This window comes from Plectropomus leopardus, chromosome 2 (genome assembly GCF_026936395.1).
Source record: "Plectropomus leopardus strain MGB_pleo_1.0 chromosome 2, ASM2693639v1, whole genome shotgun sequence".
NCBI lineage: Eukaryota > Metazoa > Chordata > Actinopteri > Perciformes > Serranidae > Plectropomus > Plectropomus leopardus.
In genome coordinates, this window is record NC_142177.1 from 37,661,447 (window position 1) to 37,686,565 (window position 25,119).

A 25,119-nucleotide genomic window follows, 5' to 3' on the forward strand; every position below is an offset into this window, starting at 1 on the left:
AGAACATGCTGGGGGGATTATATATCTCATCTAGCCTGGGAACACCTCTGGCTCCCCCTGGAGGAGCTGGAAAACATTGCCAGGGAGAGGGACATCTGAATACTTTGCTCAGCCTGCTGCTCCCAAGACCTCACCTCGGATAAGTGGATGAAAATAGATAAAAGGATAGATAATTAAAAAAATAAGATCCAAAATTATTTTTCAATGTAAATTTGTGTTTGTATGCAATTGAGCTAAAATCAAAACTGTTGTCTGCATGTTCTTTCAGTCAGCATGTTTTGAACGTCATGCATGCGAGTTGTAGTCTGTAAATTAAGTTTAATTCCTCATGACTTGTTTTATTTTTCCAAAACGTTTAAGTGGTTTTTGATAGCAGACACATGTAGGTAAAAGACAATCTCCGTCTCAAAGAGTGTAAAGTGAAAAATGGTACAATTTTGGCCACTCTCCCCTACAATTTTCAGGTTTTCTTCCCCAAAACCCCAATCATTAAATGTTTTCTATCCCCTTGTGCTATGACAGCTTGTGACAATGTGCTTGTGCAAACTGGCCTCAACAGTGTTAACCTCCCCTAAAGGGATGTTTTTGTGTGAGACGCAGTGTCTCGCCACGTCCTTTTAGTTGTGTGTGCATGCTCACATGCCTCAGAAGTGCTTTCATTCCTGACCTGCTCTTCCCTAATAAAAGCACTCGCCATCCTGTCATGATTACCACTCATCACCGGCACAGCGTGAGCCCTTCCTGGTCTACTTTGTTTTCCCCAATCCTATTGGAGGATTACAGCCGAGTGCCTCCTGCTTCGCCAGCGTGGTTATCAAGCACAAGCCATATTGACAGGGCAAACATCAAACATTGTTTTTTTTTCAGCATATTTACCCACCGGCAAAAAGAGAAAGAAAAAAAAAACACAAAACTTTTTATCCTTGTGTCAAGTCCATCTGTGTTTCTAAATGTAGCTGTCGATACAGCGAAAAATGGAAGCTGGCGCTCATCTTTATTCTACAGTTTAGAGTGTTGTGAATGTGATTGGTGTGCTGGCAGGGTGGTGATTGATAGGCTGACTGGCATGCATAATGTAGCCTGAGGGAAGACACGCCGTACATATTTTTCAGCCATTTAGCAGACACTTTCCAGAGTGACTCAGAATGAGCTTAAATTCTATCAGCAACACTACAAGCCTCAAATAGAGGGGAGTGCAAACATCAGAGCTGCAGTCGTCTGACCGCAGTGACTGACAGGTCACGTCAAACAGCAAAGAGAATATGATTTGTGCAAGAATTCATTTTTATGAAGAGAGAGATGGAAAATAAGAGAGGAAAGGTTCATGGATTTGTATGACCCTTGCTAGTTTAAAGAGGCGAAATGCAGTTCAGCACTACAGGTCACAGAGTTCTGGGGCAGCAAAATAAACTATTGTTGTTTTAATATGGAAGTTGGGAAATAATTGTGATATTTTCATCATTCTATGAGCAAATGTGATCTGATTTTATACTGCATACGGCATGATTTGGCACACAGCAGGGCACAGTGGATGGGGTTTGTTACCTCACTTAAGCATTATTCCTACTGCACAAAAAAACCCCACCGGAGCCCGCTAACATCTGGCTTTTTATGCACTGGGAATGTGTACAGTCTTCACACCAGGTAAATTACTCTGCAGTACAGTCACAGGTATTTATCAGCTGTGACGGGCAGTGATGGACACACAGCACCCAGGTGAACACGCAGATTTAAACTCCTTAACCAGTGAGATGCAATGACGTGCTGCTATTAATTACCGCCCGTTTCCTCCTAAGCAGCGCTGAAACGTCGCTCCTAATTAGCCTGAATTTGAAAGAGAAACTGAGTAAATAAGACAAGAGAAGTACCCTCTGTAAAGTTTTCACAGAGGGCTGTCCATGCTGCTGTATACTGTTTACCTGTCCAGCAAATGCTGAAAATGGCGGTTGTAGTAGCAGTCGTGCTAATCTCACCGCAAAAATATTGCATTTCCTGTGACCACTTCACAATAAAAGTCAACTCATGTTGTACCCTTTGAAACCTGGATTGATATCACTTTTCTTGTGCTGCATAGATGCCTTTCACGTGCATTTAAACTTTTAAATCCTGTGCAAAGTGGTGCTATTTCTCTTTTAAAAATATGGGGAAAAAATGCAATGAGCACCTTGGCAAAAAAAAAATCCCTCAAAATGCAAGAAATTAGTTGGTATAAAAAGCATGGCAGTTTGCCTAGTTTTTAAAAGGGTTAGATGCTTTGAATCTGAAGCTGCAGCAGTTAGAAATGTTTGGTATGTATTAGCAGTTACTAAATACAGCATTTTTCTGCAAATGTTTCAAACAATACCCAGTTCAGTTCAAAATTGCAAATATATAAATAATGCAATACTTTCATCAGAGGGCCATCAGCTAAATCACCTTTGCTGACAGAGAGTAACTTAACATGTATTTAAATAAAAAAGTTTGGGATTATTACTTTGAGAAGATTGATTAAAATAAAGGTAATAATATAAAGTTTTCAAAGTTGACTAATTACACATATGCAAGTTTAAATATTCTCTCTATTATCCTCTGAATTACTTTAAACTACTAAAATACAGAAATTATTCAATGATCAGCAGTTACAAGTAGAGTAGTTACTGCCAGTCAGTCAAAATGTTATTTATATAGCATTTTTCAAACAAATCAAATACAATTCAAAGTGCTTTACAGTGTGACTGGCGATACAAAAACGAGAACAATGCAGGAAATAAGCAAAAATAGATCTCAAAAATGAATCTAAAAAAAAAAAAAAAAAAAAAGAATATGCCACAAAATTGTGATAGTAAGACACTACATAAAGGCCAGACTGAAAGGATAGGCTTTTAGTTTATGTTTAAAAGTGTCAACATTTCCAGCTCCTCTCAGATCCTCATTCATGCAGACAGTGACTTAACAGGCATTTCTTTATTTATTTAAATTTAAAAGTTTCAGATCATTACTTTGAAACAGTTAATTAAATTAAAAACTAATATAAAATTAATATAGAGTATGAATCTTTCAGAGTTGTCCAATTACACATTTTCAAGTTAAAATATTTCCCAAATGTTCAGCTGAATGTACTCTTTCTTTTCTCCTCACATTTACCTTAGTTCAGAGCACTTTCTGGTGCACTACCTTTTTTGTCCTCATGGCTCCTGATTGGTCAGATCGGTCACATGTCAGAGGGAAACCAGGAAGTGCTGGTGAGTGCATGAAGGTGTGGAGACCATGGTGGAGATCCAGCTCCATCCAGCTTTTTAAAGTGTTTAAAGTTAAAAATGACTTACTGACTTTATACATCTCTACACACAGGTTTTCTACCTTTATAGGAAGGACCTCCACCAATGGAGACACATCAGAGGGAGAAGTCTAAAGGCTGGAGGGTTAGCAGAAGGTAAGAGAGGGGAGGGATCAGGCTATGGCCTGGAGCACAACATACTGAAGAGTTTGAATTGGCCTGCAGGCAGTGGTTAGACTGGCCTTTTCCTCTTAAATGTACCAGCTGACTGCTTTCTGGTCCTCAGAGTCAGCTTTAAAAAGAAGTGACACTTTTGCACAACTTTTAATGTTTGCTAGCTGTGGACTCTCAGAGGCCAGTTTGTGAGGAACATCGAGCTAAATGATTCGGTGATTTCACCCTCCATGATGGTTAGTTAGAGGTGCTGTATGCTGATTTTGGAGGGTGTTGTGAGCTCTGCTGTTGACTTTTGTTGCATTATTCCCAGGTGTGTTTCTAATAATTTCCCTTTCCTATTGATTTGCTGTGAAAACTTTTCATGTTGTAAAGTGATTGAAAAGATAAGTTAATTTAACCATTTGAAACCTACAAGAATTTGACTGATTTGTTGCAAAAAAAAGGGGGTAAAAGGCAATGAGCAGTGTAAACAAAATTGAATAAAATTAAATTTAAAAAATAAAATAAAATAAATAACAAAAAGAAGGAAAGTTTAAAAAAATAACACAAAATTGAAAAAAAGACATAATCAACATATTTTTAAATATATAATTAAGAATAATAAAGAATACAGTTTCTGGTCATTTTTATTACATGTTTTTTTAATTAACATTCTCTTTTTTTGTAAAAACTGTTTTTTACGTCTTTTTCTTGTCACTTTTCACTTAGTTCTTGCAATGTTTGGGACATTTCTTGCAAAGCTGCCTTCCCTCCATGTTTGCAATAGAAATCAGAATGATTTACTGAGGGCTCAAAGGGTTAAGAAAAAGATGAAAAAAAGTAGTTGTGTTGTGCCAGATGTGGTGGTGTTGCGACAGGGGTGCTGTGACTGAGGGTGTGTACACAATCATGGAAAAATTGTTTTTTTTTTCCATTTGAATACTATTGCAGTTGAGTGAAAGTGAGAGCTGTGTGTTGATTTCTTCTCTCCCCTCACTATCCCCTTTGTTCAAAGCAAACATGGAGGTTATGATGGCTTTAAATGACCTGTAGAAGTGAACGTGAGTGTGAATGGTTGTCTGTTTGTTGGTGTAAGCCTGTGATTTTACAGGCTTCTCTCTCACTGCGACCCTCGAACTATGAGCACTTAACTTGTATTAAAACCAATTTAAAACCTGTTTAGTAAGGTCAGCAGCATCTCACTGATGTCCTCGCGTAGCCTCCGTACGACAATATAAAGACTGTTCTGATTTGTCACTGTTGACTGATAGACTGGCAAATACCATCTGTCCTCGCTATCACTCAATCAGTCACACTCTCTTAAACACACTCACACACAGAGGCAAAGGAAAGATTCAGGCCCTGTAGAGATATCTGTTGTTGACACAAGCAGAGTTAAAGCCTGCGACACTCATCAGCTTTGTAGAATTTGGCCCTGATGTGAGCGTGCCGTCCCACCTCCGCCAGAAAATCAAAGTTAAATATTTGATGCCTGACAGTGTTATTTTTCCCTTAACTTTTTCTTTCTTTAAAAAAAAAAATCAACTTCAAATGTTTGCTTTATTTGTTCGATTCATCTTTTTTTTTAAGTCACTGAAAAAACTAAAATTATAATGTTGATCTTGAACTCATCCTTTCCCCTGCACCTTACCTTGTTGGCACAGCGTGCACAGCAGTGTGTTACCGTAGTGACAGTCTCCAAGGGTATGGCAGTGACAGCCTCACGGTGTCACCTTGATGATGGTTGCTCAGTGATGGAGGAGGTTGTTAAGTAGAGTGGACGTGTGATACTGACACAGCAGGGAGCGCGGCGTGAGATGCCAGCGTCCCACTGACTGTCTTCCAACCTTCTAATGCCAGGTGAAAAACTCCTGTCATCACATCCTGCAGGAGTCATGCTTTGGAGATGTTGGGTGCATTCACTGAAAAAAGCACTTTTCTCTCTATTTTTTTTTTATCTTATTTTTTACTTCTGATAACCTTAAGATATATATATAGTCAGTCAAGTCAGTCAAGTGAGAGAAAATGCCTCGCGGGTCAGCAGAACTTCAGTATGCCCCCCACAGTGAAACTCTGCAGAGTTTCACTGTGCAGAGTTTCACTGGCTCTTGGGGGCCAGTCAAACACAGTTTAGGCTATACTTCTGCATTTTGCTTTGCCCGCCAACCATGCCGCCGCCACCAAGAACAAAAAAGAGTATACAACTGATCAAGAGACACGCTCGCTCTTCTCTCTGTCTCTCAAATTTGGACCGAAATACGAATGGTAATGTATTTCCCACCTAAAATGCTTTCAGAAACATATTTTAATGCCCCGTTTGGCTGTAATTGCAAGAGTTTGCAAAGAGGAAGTGAACGCCACGCTGCTTCCTGCACAGTGAAAACAGAGCCCAAAAAAACAAAGAACAAACAGTAAAACTGAGCAGCGCTGATCAAATTTAAACCAGGATTCTGTAACTGAGTTGCATATTTCTCGCCTCAAGTGTTTTCAGAAACATGTTTTAGCTCACGGTTTGACTGTATAAGAGATCGTTTCACACTAACCATTCGACATTACGTCATCCGTGCATAGCATTCTGGTAGCAAAGCACCTTTTTTCTCAGTTTTTATCCTTGGTCATAGAGCAGCAATATCAATAGTATTTGCGTCTTTCTGTGTCTTTATATCGGTGAAATACAAGATTACAAGAAATTACAAGATTAATTTTATTGTCTTTTACTGAGGATTCACATTCACAGAATGAAACGAAACTTATTTAAGCTGCAAACACCTAACACCACTGTATTCGCACTATATCCGGAGATACACATCACATAGTGTGGAATACACCGGTCTCATCTCATCATAGATGCATCCCCTTTCTCTCTCACTCTCTGCTGCATTAATTCAGAACGGCCAACAAACACCTGTGTCAGGCATTTCATCCCTTACAAGAAATTAATGGACGCCTGCCAGCCAATCAGAATCAGGACTGCTAAGTGGCCGCTGTATACACTGCCTCTCTAGCTCTAAGCAGGGATCGGTGTACTGAAAAATGACTGTTCACAGGTTTAAGGTGATGACACTTTCACCTGCATCGCTGCTCCAGTGTAATTCGAGCAGCCCATTTTGCTAATCAATACAGTTAGTGGGCTGATTTATGATGAGTAAACAGTGAATTCACGCTGTTAACTTCTTTACACACAAATAAAAGACAACAGTCCATCATCGGTCCGTTCATTTGTCCACTTTTCACTTATAGACACACAAAACCATCAGCTCATCCAACAGTTACTGGTCATTTCTCTTTCTAATGAACTTCTGTATCTTCACCATAATCCATTTTTACTTCAGTTTATCTTTAACTCGATCTGTCTTTACCCCCATCGCAGTTATGTTCCATCTCTGCCCGTGCTTCCTGTTTTCTCTCTTTTTCTTCCCGCCCTCCTCCTTGCAGTATTCACGAGTATGCTGCTTGCTATTGTTGCTCATTACTTCATGTTTTTGCTAATCATCTTATCCTCCAGCCAGACCAATTCATCCTTCTATCGACCCTTCTCCTCCCCATCACTCCTGCAGTCTGGTCATGCCTTTTACTTAAGCAAATTCTTTACAGGGATCATTTATCCATCTCCCCTTTTAGTTTGGTTGATTAATGTTTAATGTTGGCAAATACAAAAATTGCAGTGATCCAACTGTGTAAGTTACCTTACCTCAATTTTAGACCCCAGTTTAGCCTGCATATAGAGCAGGGATGGGGTCATTAATTCAGGCCAGAGCACAGAAAGGGTGCGAGGACCCTCTTGAAACTGAAGGAATTATTATTATTAGTATTTTTCTCTCAAATGAACTGCCTTGATATTTTAATGGTCTCTTGCTTGGGTGGAAGGAAATGTTTCAGTAGCGCCACCCACTGATTTACTTGACTTACTGAAGCAGCCCCTGCAGCATGTTTCACCTAGAGCTGTGAAACTTTACAGGCCTGTGTCACACCTCAAGACCTACAAAAAAGTCTCTTGGAGGTATTCTGTAAAACCAACAGGAAGTCGGCCATTTTGATTGTTAAATTTAAATTTTTGTGTATTTTTGGCTATTTTCAGGGGTCGTAACTTTTCGATCTTCTCCTAGAGATTTCATCAGATTGACTTCAAATTTTATGGCTACCTTCACAAGACAGTTCACACCAAAAGTTAATAAATTCATGAGTTTTCATCACAGCGTGTGACCCTTATGAGGCATCTAATTTGCATCTTCTGCTATTAACCAGGAAGTAAACAGGAACTGATCGAAGAACAGGTGTGGCAAAATGGTTTCACAGTGCCCCCTAATGTGTAGCCCCTATCGCCAGTTTCACCTACAATTACGAAATTTGGTACATTTATGTACCATGCCCTGATGCACAAACCCCCAAACCTAACAGGAAGTTGGACATTTTGAATTTTGTGCTCATTTTTGGCGATTTCGGGCCTCGTACTTTTGCCATCTTGTCCTACAGGATTGATCTGATTGACTTCAAAAGTGTTGTGTCCATTCTCAACCCCTTGGTGATGAAAAGTTATCAAAGGTCAGCGCAAAACGGTTATGGTTTTCCTGTGGCATGGCGTTCAGTTATGATGTCTCGCCATAAAACAGGAAATTGTTGTAACTTTGGTGTACATTGTCCGATCTGCCTGAAACTCCATATGTTTGATAAGGGTCCCACCATGGACACATCTGTATTACAGTATTCACTAGTTGTAATAGTGCCACCTAATGGCATGAGCAAGTAAGCCTTGAGGGACAGTTATCATTGGATTTAGAAGAAAAGAGAGCTGACTGGTTTGCTCTGTGGATCGCAATCAAATGTAGGTCACAAAATAGTATCGGGTGCTCATGGAAGACAGGAACCAACAGAAAAAGGCGAGAGGGAAATCCAGGCACTCCAGAAGTATGCAAATGTGAAAAATGAGAAGGATTTACATTAAAAAGCCTTTATTGTAGTGGCTAAATCATTAAAAAAGCCAACATGTTTCGACCAAATGCCGGCCTCCTTCAGGGCTTCAAAAACATACGCATTGTGAATGTAGCCCCGCCTATGTAGCGGCAGGACCCAGTAACAAATGATCACATAGTCACATGATAGACAGGTAAAAGCTGAATGAATAACAAAATGTAATGATAATAAAGAAACATGAAATAAGATGAAACCACAAAGTGGTAAGAGGGTTTTGGTTTTTAGTTGAGAGACACTGTGCACCTGCAGCAAGCCCCGAACAGTTCGAGTGTCAGGAGAAAATGAGTGCACCCTGGAGCTTCAGCATCAGGTTAGGGGGAGACATGGTGTGCTTCACATTGAAACATTGAAATTTTACCACCTCTATATGGATGGTGCTTTGAAATGCAGCACTTAAGCTCACCGAGTCAGTCAAGCACTGGAATTAAAGGAAAGTGCCTCCTTTATTTCATGTCATTTAGCTTTTTTTCCTTATAAAATTTACCCATTAGTCACTCTAAATGGGTGTAGGGTTTTTGAAAGCAAAATTAAACGAAACCGCCAGTAGGGAGGCTCAATGATCAATTCAGATGTTTATATATTTTTTAAAATACCAGATACTAGCAACACACTTGTTGCGCCAAATGTTATCATAACTGCACAAAAAATTAAATAAATGTGACTCGGGTTTCAAAAAACAGAAATGATACTTTCTAGGATTTCTGACGTCTATCTGATTCATTTTTCTACACCAGTGCTTATTACAACAAGAAAAACATCCATTTGTGTTGGATCTAACCTTGTATGCTGTGTCAGAAAGTCCTGGTCGGCCTTAAACGCATCAATCAGTCTACAACAAATCTGTCCAATTGCTCGCACAAGTTAAAATTTATGCAAGCAACCTTTCCTCCCTCCCTCCATCCGTCTATCCTTCCATCCATCCATCTCCTACCTGCAGTCATTTTTCTGTTGCAGAGTGCCCACTGTGTTGTTGCTAATCACTCTCTTTCAGCTTTGCCTCCAGCTACGATTAATGGCTTTCATTTACACTCATTTGGAGGCAACACCTGTGACCAATGAGAGCAAAGTTAGGAGTAATTACGTCCATATTTGAACCAAATATGTGTGTCTGTGTGAGGGTGTCGTGAGCACAGCAAAGACATAACTCTTACTTCACCAGAACTCTGTTTGTGTATGACACCCAGCTGAGTTTGAAGTAATTACACTGATGCTTCACGTGAAGTTATTGTGTGTGTGTGTGTGTGTGTGTGTGTGTGTGTGTGCGCGTCTGCATGTGTGCGTGTGTGTGTATGCGTGTGCGTGTGTGTGCGTCTGCGTGTGTGCGAGTATGTGTAAGTAAGAGAGAGAGAGATGGGGGAAGAAAGAAAGGAAAAAGAGGAATACTTCTGGGTCCAGTGGTACATCTAATCACTAAGATGCATCACATGAGCTTGGTATGTGTGTGTGTGTGTGTGTTTGTGTTTGTGTTTGTGTTTGTGTGTTTGTGTGTTTGTGTGTGTATGTGTGTGTGTGTGTGTGCGCATTTGTGCGTAATTACTCCGATACATCACCTGAACTAGATGTGAACTCTCCGGCAGGGGCTACCTGGCAGCCTCAATGGAGCCCTTGTAGTGTGTGTGCATGTGTGTGTGTGTGTGTGTGTGTGTGCGTGCGCACGTGCACGTGCACATGTGAATGTCTGTGCAAAAAACAGAAGGTTGTCCGTGTTTGCATATTGTTGGCTGCAAAGGTGTAACCGTATTTGTGTGTCAGTGTATTAAAGCGACAGCTCACCTCCAAATCAAAAATACATATGTCCCTCTCTCCGGTAGTGCTATTTAGCAGTCTAGATCAGTGATACTCAACTTGTGGTCCGTGGGCCAAATTTGGCCCCCAATAGGTTGCAAGGTGGCCCCCCAAATAAAGTGAATTCATACTGGGAATTGTATTTGTGCTTGTAGTAAGTTGCCAAGGTGCACAAGACAACATCAAAATAGAGCTTGTTCATCAAAACAAAAGTGCCAGTGGAGGATCCCCTGCATCCCCCGACAGAGTTCCTAGAAGCTACTAATGTCCTTAAATCCTAGAAATGTTCCAAAATTTTAAAAGCTTCCTAAAATCTTAGAGATGTCCTAAAATCCTCAAAATGTTCTAAAATCCTAAAATGTCCTAAAATCCTGGAAATGTACTAAAATTCTAGAAATGTCCTAACATCCTAGAAACGTGCATGTGGCTGCTGCGACTGGCCCCTGGCCTCCTGTCATTTTGCAAAAGTGGCCCCAAGGCAAAGCTAGTTGAGTCTCTCTGATCATGATTGTTACGGTGTGAGCTGCAGAGTGCTGGGGATGTCGGCCGTAGAGACGTCTCTCCTTATTTAATATAATGAAACTTGATGGCACTCGGCTTGTGGTGCTCAATGAGTCAAAAAAATACAAGTTAAAAACTCAACAACAACGTCTCTCACCAGAAACCATGACCAGATTACTGAAGATAATTCACAGACCTTTTTGTGTGCAGTCTTAGGTATTTTGTTTCCACCAAACTACACACACCAACCACATCAACACGCAGAAGGAAGTGTGGATCTACTTCTTGCTCACCTATGGCATCACTGGGCTCACTACAGCTCCGCAGAGGAGGACGCCGTTCATGTTGTCATCTCGTGCTGTCACGAGGATAAGCCTCTCATTCATGAGCACAAGTCCTTCTGTGTGGTGATTCGGTTGGCGGGTGTAGTTCAGTACAAAATAGTTCCTACATTAAACTGCTCACAACAAAGTCTGTGGATTATCTTTGAGTACCACAAGCTGAATGCCATCTTATCATTCGGTCGTCCTCATGCGGGCCCCTACATTATATTGAAGAGGAGGCAGAAATCTCTTTAGCCGATATCTCCAACACTCAGCAACTCACACTAAAACTATCTGAAGTGAGCAGTCTGGTTATCCTGCTGAGGTTGAACCCCCGTCATTAAAGGCGTTCAGTTCATGTATGAATGGATCAAAGAGGAAGTATGAATAATGATGCATTCACTTATTGATGCACATGCTGAACTCCATTGAAATGATGATGTTACTGACGAGCTTAAAAAATGAACCATCTCTGTAGTTTTGAATCTTTGAACCAAACTAGATGAACTCATTCAAATTAGAAAAGTGATTTGTAATTTCCACCTCTCTCTCTGCTCTCTTTGATAACCTTAATGTGCTTTAATACAGCCAAACTCTCACTTTCATTGCTCTTCACATTTTTTCTGTGTCTGTTGTTAGATAACAAAACAAGTAGATAATTTAATAGTGCTCTTTATGTAAATGCACTTTACAGTAGCTCTTTTTCAGCCGCTGTGCTGAGATGGTAGATTAAATTACTGTGTTAAAATTGTGAAGCTCTATGACAAAATCCAGGTTAGTGATCAGCAGAGTTACAATTCAGATGAGTGATGACAGAAAGGGTTAAAGGGGATACATTCACTTGTAGAATTTGTGGAAAAACTCTGGCTCCATGCAGATTGAAGGACAAAAAGAGGAAAATACGCATTTTTACATGGAGCTTTGCATGATAGTCACATTTTTATTTCCAACTGCTGGTTTCATTCTGATGGTTTTGTGTGTGTGTGTGTGTGTGTGTGTGTGTGTGTGTGTGTGTGTGTGTGTGTGTGTGTGTGTGTGTTTCTCTCCCTCGGGGCATCCTGTACTCCAGCAGGTATAGCATGCATTACTCTCTCTATGTCAATGTCACGTTCCCTCCTGCTTCACTCCATCTCATCCTTGCTCGACCTCTCTCCCTATCGCTGCTTTTACTACTTCACATTCCTCCTTTTACCCTCCGTCTTTATCTCTTCCACTTACCCTCCCTTTCTAACTCTGTCTATCCTTCCTTGGTCTCTGTTCAACCCTTCTTTCTCTCTTTCCAGTCCTCTTTTTACTCGTCTCTTTTATTCCCCTTAGTATACAGTATGTTTTCCCTCTTATGCCTTCCCCCTCTTTCTCTCTCTCTGTCCCAGCATTACTCTCTGTTCAGCCTTTTTTTTCAACGTTGTTGTGAATATTGAATGTGTGTTTTGCTCTTTGATCGGTCTGGGTAGAGGGAGATAGACAGGTAGAACTCTAAGTCTTCACAGAGTACGGAGACTGTTTACACTGTAACGTCAGTCTAACAATTGGAGTTTTGGTTTGTTTTTTGACTCAAATGTCATTTGTGGAAAACTGTTCATCTTTGTGGCACCAAGTTAAACAATTACCATTTCAAAAACCAGCTGAAATTAAATTGCATTTTTGTCAGCGTCTTTGTAGATAAATCTTATTGTCATGGAGTAGACGGTGACACTGAGCCAGACAGCAAATTTGTTTACGTAGTCCAGGGGTGTCAAACTTTTTTTGTATGGGGGCCAGATTAGATAATTGAAAATACTTGGGAGCCAACCGCATCTTGCATATAAGTTATTTAAAAAAACAAAAATCACATACAAAGGACACAAATGCATCTGTTTTCTCTTGAAGCGAGTGTCCCTGAAAGCAGCAGCCCTTGCAAATGAATTTATGCTTTTTTTGCCATGGCCATGTCTGTTACATTGTAGGAAATATGTGATGTAAGGTATCTGTTCGTTAGCTTCTTTACTGTCTATTTATGAAAACAAATTAGTTTTCCCTACTTAGTTCCTTCTTGGTACATGTCTACAAACTGAAAGATCCTTCTGCCACTGTGAAGTGTATGTTCTCCTTTATGACTGTTATCAATCCAAATGATTACGCAAGAACATTGTAATTAAGAGTAGAGTTAATTAAGAGTTAATTAGAGGTAAATTAATGTTAATAGGCTCTTCAAGCCATTTTAAGCAAACCTGGCATACAGCTGTGGTGACCACTTCCTTGGAAAAGACAAAAAAGTAGATCCCATTGCTCCGTTACCTCCCGTGTTGACATCTGCCAGTTTTGCCTACAGGCTTTACATCGATCTTATCGATCTTAATGATGGGAGAACAGATAATAAAAACACACATCAGTACCAGATGTAAATGCAAAAGCCTTTTGATCTATTTTTATTATCCAAAAAAGGTATTTGATGCAGATTTCATGTTAGTACTAGGCTTTGGCAGTATGCAATCTTTCATACCTTCCTAAAATTTCACTGAGGTATACTATATATGACAGTATACCCCATCAAGATTACTTTTGGCATTTTCAGACTCAAGTAACATTCTCATAATTATTTTCCTCATTAAACAGAGAAATATAACTCTTCACTTTTTGGATTCGACTTCCTCTCATTCATGGAAGACTAATGAGGCTTAATTTCCTTGTTACTTCACAATAAAACCAGCTTCATTTAGACCTGTTAGAAACAAAATAAAACTCAGCCAAACCTTTGCGGTTACTCTTGTTAGTAATTTAATTAGTAAGTCCACTGTTTAACAATGATCAGATCCGGTTTGGTCGAAAAAAAATCCTTAATTCACAGAGTTAGATGTAAAAAAAAAAAAAAAAAAAAAGCCATTATTTCCCCACTGTCTCTCTCTGCTGGCTGCAGGCTGTTTACAGTCCTGTAACTTCTCTCTCCACCACTAGGTGTCACAATGTCTTTCAGCTCAGCTGCCTGTCCCACCAACAGAGACTGGAGATGGTAGTGCGTACTGTGCACTACATACAAAGAGGAGTATTTATGACAGTACTGAAAAACGTACCATCTGGATTTCTAAATTCTCTGTATTAGATAATATCAAGATGCTGCCCAAGCCTAGTTAATACCACCTGTAAACCAGTATTAAGACCACAGAAGTATGTTGAGGTAAGGTTACTTTACTTTTGAATGCAACCAAAATCTGGATACCAAAACTCCCTGTATTAAATGTGCTGCTGTAAGAAGCAAAATGCACCAAATAACGTTTTTATGACGGCCCAGTCCAAAGAAAACAAACCAGAGGTGTGTTCACATGAACCTTGCTGTCTTGTCCTCCCTCAACAGCTGCCCCTGAGCAAGGCTGTGAGCTGCTCCACTGGAGTGTGCAGGTTGAATCTCGACGGGGTTCACACCGCACTGTTGATAAATAAAGAAAACATTCACAGCATAGTGTATATTGGTTTATTCACCCCGGTTCTTCCCTGAGCTCTTTGCAGTGAAATCTTTTGTAGTGTAGACGAGGCCCTTCTGTTACCAGCAAGCAGAGATGCAGGTGAGAGTCTCTGAGGATTTTAATAAAGAGAAGTTGAATCAAAATCAGCAGCAGCCTCTGGGTTGTATAGCCGCAGGCTCAGTCCTGCAGGGATTTGGAGTGTGTGTTTCCTTGTGGAACCTGTCATGTTGCATGATTGAAGTCCTATACCTGTGTTGAGTTGTTCCCATGAGACTCTTGTGTGTGTGTGTGTGTGTGTGTGTGTGTGTGTGTGTGTGTGTGTGTAAGAAAAAGAATGAGGCCAAGGAAATTACATTTTCTGAAAAATGGCTGATGTTGATTTAACAGGATTATTGTTTTTCCACTGCACACAGTAAATGATAAACATCCAGTCAATATTCAAATGAGTGAATTTCCTTAGCTCTATTAATATTTAATAAACGAACAAACCCTTTGGGACCTGCAGAGGGATTTGGAGGAAACAATGGGTTGAGTGCTTGCACATGCTGAAGTGTGTCTCAGTGTTTACATATAGAAATAACACAAAACCGTGGCTCACTGCAGTTGTGAGCATGTAAAGAGCTGGTATCTTTAAAAACGGAATAGTTTTCTGCAACTGAGCAACATTAATTATGCTCTAATGCTATGTTTGTTTTATTCGTAGTAGTGACAAGGACAATGTTGGCAGTTTTTAATACTTGAAGCTCAAAAAACACCAAACAGTCATGTTAGGTAGATCTGACTGTCGAGTATTTTGTCTTTTGCAGTTGTTTAATTTGTGCATGTGCATCTAGGGGCCTATTTAGACACAAAAGGTGGCTTTTGGCATCGGGATCTTACACCTTTTAGATCAGACTGGAGATATTAGTGCCAGTAGCTGTAATAATCATAAGTTTTACTTTTAGGAAGATTACATTTGCTAATAATTATTTCGATTGGCAGTGCATGGTTGCCTTTCATAGCAGTTTTTATCAACACATTTGCCATTTTGAGTTATTTGATTATTGAATATATTACATTCTAAAAACCTGCTTATAGTGAGTAGTATGTAACTTGGACACAGCTAATTTTTTTCAGACTTGCAACCGTTTGTATGCAGGATGAGGAAGTTTTCCTTTATATTATTGTCTTATTTTCATGAATTTGTCATAGATCTTCTTCTCACAATGATCTGACGCTGGAGTAATGGTTTAGTTCTGCAGAAAAACTCCAAGCAATATTCTGCATTCCAAGAACTTTCTTCAGCAAAGTTTTTTGAGTTGAGGGCAAAAGTTTGCACCCTTCAGCATAGACTATGAAAGTTTAAAAGGAGTGTGTGAATGTGTGTGTGTGTGTGTGTGTGAATGTGTGTAAATGTGTGTGTTTGTGTGTGTAGAGACTCAAGGAGGATTTAATGATAGATACTGAAGTTTTGGATTGTCCCCTGCAGTGCAATATCCTGCACCATGCACACACACACACACACACACGCACACACACGCACACACACACACACACACACACACACACACACACACACACACACACACACACACACATACATGCGAACATGAATAATAGGGGACTATCTAAGTGTACTATCCAAGAGGGAACCTTTATTAGCAGTCATTTTAAAAATACAAAACTAGAATTGAAAATTTACTTTTGAGGTCTTCTTTCACAATATTACTGCAATGTGATTTTTACAATTTTTAAAGAAATTGCCAAGAGGGGACCTGAAGCCTGAGCACGCCTGCCTATCAAAGGGGGGACATCCATATACTGCAGTCAAACTGGTTTATCCTGGTTCTCTCACCTATAGAGTGCTTCTTTTTCACTAAAACTTCATTTGTATCTTTAAAAATGGGTATGTAAACTTTATTGCTTGCAATATATCAACATTTTTTGTGATAATAAATATTACAGAAATAATACTTGCCAAAGCAAAGTATATCTTTTAAAGAAGGCTCCCATAATCCTGTGAATTCAGTTTTATCTTACTATTTACTGTTAATAACTTTATTGTTGTCTTTGTTTTATATATGTATATATATATATATATATATATATATATATATATATATATATATATATGTATATTTAGACCAGACCAATTGTACCAATGTATCACCAAAATTCAGAAAAATAAATCTATAAACGAGTAACATTATACATAAAATGATCAGCAATATAATTACTTATTTTAATAAATAATATATTTATTTTAATTAATTAATCACTATAAAATGATTTAACAAGTCTGTGACTAGACCTTAAAAGCTGTTTGCTTCCAAAAAGAAAGAAATCAAACTGTGACATGACATATGATCTCAGGTCCAGAGAAGTCAGTGGCGTTTCTGGATTTTGTTGAATCTGGCTTTCACTTAGCATAGTAGTGTATTAAATTGCATTTATAGATGCAGTGATGAACTGTGTTCACTGTCAGTGGTTTTCAGTGTCCCCAAGCTCATTTTGTGATATCATGTTGGTATTTAATGCAGTGCAGCTTTATGGGTCAAAGGTCATGGCCATTCATTTTGGTTTTTAGCCTTGTCCTTTTTTATGCAGAGATTTCTCAAGGTTCTCTAAATCTTTTCATGCTATTATGGCAGATAGTTAATGGATTTGAACAGCAAATATCTTGTTTTGTAATGTATTCCTTTGTGTTCACAATAGTTTTTCAGTGATGGATGAAACACCTGTGTTTGTTAGTGTATTTTAGCATTATCTAATCTAGACCCCATTCAAAGATGTTTGTTTTTTAATGACTACAGTCTGTAACACATACTACACACACTGGCATGCAGCATTGTCACAGTGCACAGAGAGTGTGCGTGAAGTGAAAGGCACATAATAAAATGTTACGATAAGTTCACAATGACACTCAGCTTTACAGGACTTTACATCCAGTATTGTAAACTGAAACTTTTCTTTAGCACTTAAAGAAAAACTGGTATGATAGTGTTTTTGATGTACACTGAAATGGTGATAAGCCATCAACAACACATCTCAAAACCATCACAACAGGATACATCTATGAATGGGCCTACATAAGTCGACTTCTGTCAGTACTCTTTGAACTTTGCACTCTAAAAAGAAAAAAAAATGTCCACACTCCATTTCCTTTGTAAGAAAACAAAAAGGAGTTTTAAATTAAAATTATGTAACATCAAACTTTGACTTGACCTTTAAAATTGTTCAATTTCCAAAATACTTACCTGACCAGTTTTCACAAGTAGTGAATGTCAATCAAGTTTTCAATATACTTGTGTTCTCAGTCTGTACTTTAAAGAAATGCAACTTGTTTGTTGGTGCACATTACAGAAGAAGGTCCACCCTTGAGTAGGATATAATGACATGAGTCCACTGTTGGTACATAATGTCACAAGTTCCTTCTTAGATAGCACGGAGACGTTCACTCAACCATGTAAAGTACATACAAAACATATTTAATAATACTTGAAAAAATCTCATCTGAATAATGTTACATTTCTTCTTCAAATATGATTTGTTAGTATGTTTGTGTAATGAATATAAAGGCTCAACTTTAGTGGTTATTTGGCTTAACCTTTTTATGGCTTGATACTGTATTAATGGAAATTATGCCCATTTCTAAAATACATACATATTATTTCTATGATCTAAGGCAGTCTAAAACATTAGTAAACATGGGCAACTCGCTCCCATATCCAAAAACTGGAGTGCTTGTGATGTCATGTGATATAAAGTGTAGAGTTGCTCCATTGATATGAAATTGTGAAAGATTTTCTAGATGACACTGAGAACAGCCAGAACAATGTTATAAGTATAAGGGAACATTTTCTGTTACAGAACTGACAACACCAATATAATAAAGTTCATTTGGGTTTAAGGGATAACAAACATTCTGTTGGTCCCCAAAATTAGGCTCTCGATGAGCAGAAGGAGCAGCTCCAGACTTTATACTTCATGACATTGCAAGTCTGAGACTTCTTTCTCTAGTGTCTAGATCAGAGATATCACACATACTGGCTGATCCCTGGCCATGGAAAAAACATACTGAATTCCTACTTTAGATGTTCACCTTTACAATGAAGGGTTTCCCAGAAAGGACCAAACGATATAAAGGTCAGCAACAGTATTTGCTGATTAATCATAAAAATAGATTTATTATCAGACTTTTACTGAAATTCCCATTAAGAGTTATTACAAGCACAGGATCTCTTTACAATGTATGTGCGTTTTCAATTTATATGCATAAGAATGCATTTTCTTTGTTGATCAACATTACAGAAAAAGGGCCACACATATAGAATAAAAGCTTACGGTGGTCCCAAGTTGGCTGGTACATAATGACACAAGTTCCCTTTGGATAGGACAGAGTGATATTCACACTCCACCATAGATTAATGAAAAAGAAATAGAAAGGTGCATTTTGTAAAGAGAAAATATCTAATACAAAATGTATCTATTCAGTAAAGCTTCTCATTGTTTAGTAAATTGGCACCAGAAATGTTGCCATTGTAGCTTTTTAAAATAAAGGCTATAATGTGAACACAATTATAACTTGTCTTAATATTCACTGTGATGTGACAGATGAGCTCAGGTCCGGGGAAGTTGGCAGTGTTTCTGGATTTTGTTGATATCTGGCTTTCACTTTGCATAGTTAAGTCTTAATTTGCATTTATAGATACAGTGATAAACTGTGTCCACTGTCAGTGGTTTTAGTGTCCCCGAGCTCATTTTGTGATATCCTTCAGTCATGTTGGTATTTAATGCAGTGCAGCTTTTATGGGTCAAAGGTCATGGCCATTCATTTTTGGTTTTAGCCTTGTCTCTCTTTTATGTATTTCTCAAGGTTCTCTGAATCTTTTCATGCTATTATGATAGGTAATGGATTTGAACACCAAATATCTTGTTTTGTAATGTGTTCCATTGTGTTCAAAATGAATAGTTTTTTAGTGATGGATGAAACACCTGTGTTTGTAAGTGTATTTTAGCATTATCTAATCTAGACCCCATTCAAAGATGTTTGTTTTTTTAAACTACAGTCTATAACATATACTACACACACTGGCATGCAGCATTGTCACAGTGCACAAAGAGTGTGCATGAAGTGAAAGGCACATAATAAATAATATAATAATACGATAAGTTCACAATGACACTCAGCTTTACAGGACTTTAAATTCAGTATTGTGAACTAAAAACCTTTCTTTAGCACTTAAAGTTTAACTGGTATGTTAGTGTTTTGATGGGCATTGAAATGGTGATGAGCCACCAACACCTCATCTCAAAATCATCACAGTAGGATACACATCTCTTTGAATGGGCCTTCACTAGTTATCTTCTGTTGACCCCATTCAAAGAGGTTTGTGCAACCCAGAACTAAGTTTTATTATTGTTATATCTATTTTTTGGTTGTTTTTGATAACTATAGTTGGTAACACATAGAGTTGTAAATTAGTTGGCAAATACAGGGCTGGTATGCAGCATTGTCACTGCACAGAGTGTGCATGAAGGCATGTGAGATTGCTAAAATAAGTTTACATTGACACTCAGCTTTACAGGTCTTTACATTCTTCTTACATTCTTTACATTCCAGTGTTGTCAACTGAAACAACTCTTTAGCACTTAAAGTTTAACTAATGTTAATGTGTTTCTGATGGCCATTATGTTAAAAATTCAGACAAACAGAGCCACTGAGAGCCAAGATGCCCTACTGCTTTAGAGGGCCACTTAATAAATAATTACCTTTCAATTATTTCAGTGATATTACATACATGTGGTTATTATGTCACTTCCCAGCAGATGTTTCTTCACGTTTAACTCCTTTTATTGAATAGCTTGTAGTCAATTGTGCAATTGACACAAATGTGAATTCTGCTTGTGTTTCTTCTGATTACAGGTTAACATTATCTTACCCAACATCCACTTGTTTAACACAGGAAAGAGGAAAAGCCATGTTTCAGTCAGATACAACATCTAGGATATGAGAAGTAAGCAACCCTGAAGCCCAATGTGTAATGTCCTCACGACCATAACGCGACCATCGTCAGCTAGAAGAAACCATCCCCTGCACTGCAGGGAATCAAGGCCTGACAGATTTTCACAGGCTGACTTGCAGAGAATCAAACCCTCACCCACTGCAGGTCACTCACTTCTCAGTGGCAGCAGTCTCCACTGTTCAACACTCAAAGTTAGGATCTGAGAATCATATGGGTGCTGGTCACTCCACCTCTTCAGTGTAGAAGAAATTACATATTTTTGTCCACTTCATCAACTGAAGGCCAAGTAAATATAAAAATATATCTATAAAACTGTGTGTGAATGTAATAAAGACAGATTGCTTTCTAAAGAATGCACAAAGCCACTGAATCAAATGTACATAGATCATACAGAGATGAATAACATTTTTTTTTCACACATATGAATACGCCTCTTTTAGGGATGCATCTTTACTCCATAAATGTGGTAATTTTAATGTCGGGTATCATCTTTCTGAATCTTGTAATACTGCATTATAGTCATCATTAATAATTTGTTAACTGACTGTTAATTATACTTTTGTCAATACTCATTGATAACCAATGAAGAAATGATAACTAATTAACTTTACCCATTATAAGTAATGTTATAGATTGTTATTTTATTAGTCAAATACCAAGACTTATACAGTCTTGTATAAATACATAAACTAAGTATTAATGGTTTCCAACTAATTTGTAAACCTTTGTAAAAACAAAAAAAGTAAATTATACAATATAAATATCTCTTGGATAGATAGACCAAATATTTATAACACTTGTTAACTATTAATAGTTGGTTTGAAAACTGTTTATAAACATTGTTTGGATGGTTTCTATAATACTGCTAATGGTAATAAACTGTTAAACTGTTAACAAATACCATGTAGCAGATCTTGAAATACTATTTGGAAGACCATTATAAAGTTGCAGTTGCTATTTAAATCTTTTGAGTCACTTAATAAATAATGTCTTTCTAAGCACTTTGTAAAGTATACATACACGTTTGCCCTTCATTAAATTTTTAATAGGTTACAACAATAACCCACTACATTTATCTTTGGCTCAAAGTTGCATGTCAACATTGACTTTCTGTTCATATATGTGTTTAAAATGATAATCACACAATCAGGACACAAACATGTACTCTTTATGTAGCTCACCTATAAAACATTTAAAAGGGCCAAATTAGTTTTACTCCATACAATCCAATAACCATTGACAACATTTAACTATCTAAATAATGTTTGTAGATGCTTTACAGAGTATCTAATTCTGTAGTATTGTTTTACCTCTTTAGTTAAAACAGAACCTTTTATTATAATTAGAATAATGAAATGTAAACTTGAGGCAATAACCTGTGCAACATCAAAATGGTATGTCATGAAATACAGATGTAATCATTAGGTAACTGAATATGTTCAACTACTTAAATATCCATAATAGTACAAGTTTTGAAAAAAACAGTATTTAAAATGGGAATTAAAGTGGAGAATTGTATGCCTACTCCGTACAATTTCAGGGTGTTCTTCCCAATAATCCAGGGATGTTGTACTAACCAAGATAAGCAGTGTGTGCTACTTGTTAAACCCAGGATGGGGGAATAAGCCACGTGTCAGTCTAAATCAGATACAGCATCTTGGATATGAGAAGTTAGCAACCCCTTAGCTCAATGTGTCATGTGCTAACGACCATCAGCTAGAAGAAACCATCCCCCGCACTGCAGGGAATCAAGGCCTGACAGATTTTCACAGACTGACTTGCACAGAGTCAAACCCCTCACTCACTGCAGGTCACTCACTTCTCAGTGGCAGCAGTCTCCACTGTTCAACATTCAAAGTTAGGATCTGAGAATCATATGGGTGCTGGTCACTCCACCTCTTCAGTGTAGAGGAAATTACATATTTTGTCAGCTTCATCAACTGAAGGCTCATAAATCTAACAATATATCTATAACACCATGTGATTGCTTACTTAATAATGCAGAGCACCACTGAATCAAATGTTTAACATCTTAGAGATGAACAACAATTTTTTCACAAACAAATGAATATTTAACCTCCTTTAGGGATGCATTTCTGCTCCATAAATGTGCTGGTAATTTTACATGTCAGTGTCATCTTTCCTAAGCTGGCTGTTAACTGACTGTTAATTATACTTTTGTCAATACTACTTGATAACTAATAAATAAATTGCAACTACTGATGGTACGCTGATACACTGATACACTACTGATGGTATATTGTTAAACTGTTAAAAAATACCATGTAGTGGATCTTGACATATTATTTGGGAGGCCATTTTAAGTTGCATTTGCTGTTTTAAATCTTACAGTCACTTAAAAAATGCTTTGTTTCTCAGCGCTGTGTTAAGCATGCATACACGTTTGCCCCCATTAAATGTTTTATAGGTTAGAAAACTATTTATTTTCATATATAAGTTCAAACTGATTTATGACCAAACCTTTTAAATTTATATCACTGCAGCTCAAATGAAAAGGGTTCAGGAGGTGAAAATGGACTACATAAATTCAACATTACAGATCAATAACAAAACCTATGTTACAAAACTACAATAATCCACCATGTTTTTTCTTTGGCTCAATGTTGCATTCTGACATTTTATTTCTGTTTCCTGAATATGTTTAACATGATGATCAGACGATCACTCTTACTCTTAGTTTTGTTTTACTCCATAGTTGAAACCAAACCTTTTATTATGATTAGAACAATTAAATGTTAACTTGGCAATAAACTATGTAACATCACAATGGTTTGCCATGAAATTCATGTAATTATTAGGTGATTAAATATGTTCAAATATTTAACTATCCAGTAAAAAGTACTACTTTTGTATCAGTATTCAAGCTAGTGGGAATTTGAGTGGAGAATTATATGCCCAATCTGTAAACTTTTAGGATGTTCTTCCCAATAATCCAGAGATGTTGTATCCAGCTAAAATAAGCACTGTGTGCCACTTGCTTAACCCAGGACAGGGACAGACCCATGTCTCAGGCAGTCAGAGTTGGATGTAACATTCTAGCTAATATAAATTAGCATCTCTGAAGCTTAATGTGTGGAATGGGCCTATTGACCATCGTCAACAACAAAGAAACCAACCCCCACACTGCAGAGAATCAAGGCCTGGCACAGAGCTGCACACGCTGACCCTCACCCTCTCCAAGTCACCTATTTCTCAGAGGCAACCTTAAAGGCACATGGGTGCTGGACACTCCACTCAGTCAATGTGGAGTATAGTTTAATGCTTACATCATAAACTAAAAACCCTTTAAGGAATTTGAAATTCTTCATATAAACCAAAACTGTGTTGAATAATAATAAGTCCCTCTGGTCACTGCAGCATGCACAGAGAGATGGCAAATCATTTAATCCAATACAAAATGAGTAGTCAGCCTCTGTTAAAGACACAATCCATAAATGTGCTGGTAATTTTGCATGCCAGTACACCCATTTAAAAACTCTCAGTTCCCTCTCCTACAACAGAAGACTTTAAAGGTCGTACACAGCAGACAATCCAATCCAAATCTCTCAGCTGCTTATTTTTTATTTTACTTGAAAGTGAATCCTATTTTGATCCTAGTTCTGCAGTTTTTGTATTGTTATTGGCTGTTTTATATTTCTTTAGTTGTTTTAGTAGTTGTAGTTGTTTTGGTTTTCTTGAGATCTAGTAATGTGTATATACAATTTTGTCTGTCTAATGCAGATTTAAGATTAATTTAAAACATTGGAGAAAATATAAACAAAACAAAACAAAACAAAACAAGAAGTGTCATTTTGTACAGGCCAAGAGGGGACAAAGTGTGGACTGACTTTCCTTTTTAGAATTTAAAGTTAAAGTACAGCCAAAAGTACAGCCAAAAACCTATAGAATTTGAAATAGTTCATCTCAGCAGTTGAACAGAGGGTTTCAGAGGTTAATCATTCCTCTAACTGACTTATCCCTGTAACTGAGACAAACTGATTGCTCACAAAACCTCCCATATTATAAATACCATTAAAGATTGCTCTAGTCATTTATATCATGATGGGTTGTCAATGTGTTTCAAATAACAAGGTAAAAAGGAGCACACTCTTAAACAGCAACTCAAAAACTTATTCAGGTGCACGATTCAAAAGCAATGTACGAAAAAACTAAAATGATATTTCTATCTCCAATTTCCTAAAAAAATAAATAATTTTATTATTACATTTTGTAAGATTATTTTCTTTTGAACAATAATGCATCTAACTTCTTTTTCCTATTCTTTGTCATTTATCCATGTTGAAATGGGAATGTCACTCTATACTATATATCTAAGATGGAACTTGTGTCATTATATACCAGCCAACAGTGGACTCATGTCACTTTTATACAACTCAAGTGTGGACCTCTTTTCTGTAATGTGGGAGCGACAAATAAAATGGATTCTATAGATGGGCACACATACATTGGATTTCAACCATAACAATAAATGCCAATTCAGCTGATTCCTGTAATTTTGGGAGACCCTGCAATTTTGTCAAATCACTGCAACTATACAGAATTCTTAACTATTTAAACTGGTTAAAATCTGATTTTCACTGTATGTCTGCCACAACTAATCCACTCAGTTCCTCAGTTGCCCTCTAAGTATTTCTGAGTGGCTCTGATGTTTTACTAAAGAA

General features: G+C 37.7%; 1 long non-coding RNA gene across 4 annotated transcripts in view; it reads left to right on the forward strand.

Moving 5' to 3' along the window:
* The first annotated feature begins 3,127 nt into the window (after positions 1-3,127).
* Positions 3,128-25,119, forward strand: part of LOC121960480 (uncharacterized) — a 133,118-nt gene continuing 111,126 nt past the window's right edge. Inside the window, exons 1-2 of one of the 4 annotated variants that reach the window (XR_015775028.1) lie at positions 3,128-3,221; positions 3,331-3,412. This is a non-coding gene — a long non-coding RNA (uncharacterized LOC121960480). The remainder of the gene's footprint in view (positions 3,222-3,330; positions 3,413-25,119) is intronic. The other 3 variants (XR_015775027.1, XR_006106987.2, XR_015775025.1) reach the window with 3 other exon arrangements.